This window comes from Montipora capricornis, chromosome 10 (assembly GCF_036669925.1).
Source record: "Montipora capricornis isolate CH-2021 chromosome 10, ASM3666992v2, whole genome shotgun sequence".
NCBI lineage: Eukaryota > Metazoa > Cnidaria > Anthozoa > Scleractinia > Acroporidae > Montipora > Montipora capricornis.
In genome coordinates, this window is record NC_090892.1 from 71,532,674 (window position 1) to 71,535,173 (window position 2,500).

General features: G+C 38.8%; 1 long non-coding RNA gene across 1 annotated transcript in view; it reads right to left on the reverse strand.

Annotated features, from left to right (window-relative positions):
• The window catches only part of LOC138021514 (uncharacterized), a 10,066-nt gene extending 8,329 nt beyond the window's left edge, over positions 1 to 1,737 (reverse strand). The window contains exon 1 of the long non-coding RNA XR_011126377.1: positions 1,628 to 1,737. This is a non-coding gene — a long non-coding RNA (uncharacterized lncRNA). The remainder of the gene's footprint in view (positions 1 to 1,627) is intronic.
• Positions 1,738 to 2,500: the final 763 nt, after the last annotated feature.

Below are 2,500 nucleotides of genomic sequence, written 5' to 3' on the forward strand. Positions count from 1 at the left end.
CACAACTGCACTACCGGTAATCAGCACGCTTCGTCCAGTTTGCACACCGCAGTATCTGCCGATTATATGTTTCCTATCATTGCTGATTCTTAAATAGTCGTGCCTATCATATAATAAAAGGACAAAAGCACATTAATCAAATAGCAATCAAAGAAAAGATGTCACATTCATGTCAAACCAGGTCGAGAAATTGGGTACATCATAAAAAAAGGAAATTATTTGCATAGAAATCCTGTCTTCGAAATCCTCTGCGATTTTTATCGCATATTTTGACAACTATGGAAAGATCGTTAAATCAGATCCAGGTGATTTACCTTCCCTTACCGCCAAGAGAGAACGTTCAACGGCCTCTGGTGTAATGATTAAATCGTCAAGTGTGTGATCCACAGGAACAGGGCTGTATTCCAAAGGTGGCATGTCACTAGAAATCTTACTGAACGAAACGTTGGATGCTAATTGGAAGCGGTCGGATACCGAGTTAGTTGAGGCTTACATTGTTCAAAACACGCTTCACGCTCACTAACCATACTACATCAGCTAATCGCCTTCGTAGCTTCTGGCTTGAAATCTAATTACTTAAAGACAAGGCCACCAGCAATCCTATAAATTTGATGATCTAAATAAAGCTGGATGAAATAGGATGACAGTATGTTTGGGCGTCCGTTCATAATCTCCAAATGAAAATTCATTTACGTCATCCCAGAACACAACAAGGTACCCATGCATTAAATATTGTAATCGGTGTAGAATAGAGCAAAGTATTTGCAAAGCAAATTATTGGCTAACGTCTTGGCACTTACCCGCAGTTTGATTGATGTTCCAATTCATTATAACGAATATGTTAAGGCCTCCGTTTATAACCTCCAATACATTTTCACGCCCACGCAAATCAAACTTTAATAGGTGCCCCGGAGAGCAAATATTTGGAAAACAAACCCAATCCTAAATGTTTTGGCACTTACCTGCAATTCCAATGGCGTTCCAACTCAAAAAAGTTAAAGTAAATGACCAACTTCTGGTCAAAAGGAATAGGAACTCGATAGACACAATCCATGTTTCTTGGATAGTTGTTAGGATATCCGGAACTTCTCAGGGTGTTGTTTCTGAAAGACCCACAATCTGAAATGAAATTAGCATTATCAGTAAGTAAAATATTGAAGAGAACAACACCAATCACAATCAGAGACACGTATCTGAAATTGAAATTCCGTAGTAATGGAAAAAAAACCAAAGATTCTCTAATGAATTTATTAAGATCTTTCTGATGCCTTTAGATCCCATGCGGTGAGGGAAAAGGCCGGCAGCCATGAAAGAACTATTTATCGTAGGAACAAGCTTCCGAAAAGAGATGAAGAGTGTGCTGGACGAGGACGATTTCATGAATTCTCAAGTTTATGGGGCAGAAAATGTTACCAGTGTTTCAATGATAATTCATCTTTCATCTCCACGTTACAGCTCGCTGTCCCAAGACTTCAAGATGCAAAGCTTAAAATCGATACGTTAGCAACAAAAGTCAAAAGCAAAAAGCGCTAGGACACGGCAGTAATATCGTCATATTCACCGGGTTTACTTAGATTGCTTTTGGTCTTCATCGGATTGCTTAGTTCTACAGGAAAGTTGTACCTACCTGGTGCAGAAGACACCAGAATGGTTTGAGTAGAATTGGAGTTCAGTGGTCCTGAGGCGATCGGAGAAAGGGTGATTGTTGGTATTACCGTAATCAAAGAAAAAATACCTAAAAGTAAAATACAATAATTGTCATTAACGCATTTCAAAATCTGAAGTCAAAGCATCAAAAAGACCATGAACGAGTTGTTGGAAGCAGCAGAGTATTAAACGGGGTTAAGTTCCTGGGTTAGTTTGCTTTTTCTCCTTATTATTTGTTGTCTTTCTACAGGTACAGTGTAAAGTTGTACGTACCTGGGGCAGTTAAGTCGAGTTTAGTGCACTTGGTCCAGAGGGGAGGATCACAGAAGGGTTGGTAGTTGGTGCCACTGTTGTCGAAGAGAAAATGCCTGAAAGTAAAATAACATAATTGTTATTAACTCAATTCAAAAACTAAAGTTAAAGCATGAAAAAAACTATGGACGAGTTGTTGGAAGCAGCTTGAGTATTAAACGGGTTAAGTTCCTAGTTTAGGTTGCTTTTTCTTCTTATTTGGTGGCCCTTCTACAGGCAAAGTTGTACGTAGATGGTGCAGAAGGCGTTCGAGGAGGAGTTGTTGGAATACCCCACACAAAATGGTCATCATTACCCAGTACCAAGGATAAGCAACACAAAATACGAAATACACCACATAATAAATATCCTCTAGTAAAAATTTCGCAGTTGTGACATGACGAAACTTGTCGCGCCATTCTGCCCTCCTATTAACAATGCGCTCATGCAATCTTTATCTTTGTTATATTCAAACTGCGAAATAACTGGCTCTTGATGATAACAGTAACAATAACTTAAAACTACATCACGAATAAATCTTAAAGACGCCTGACTACAAATT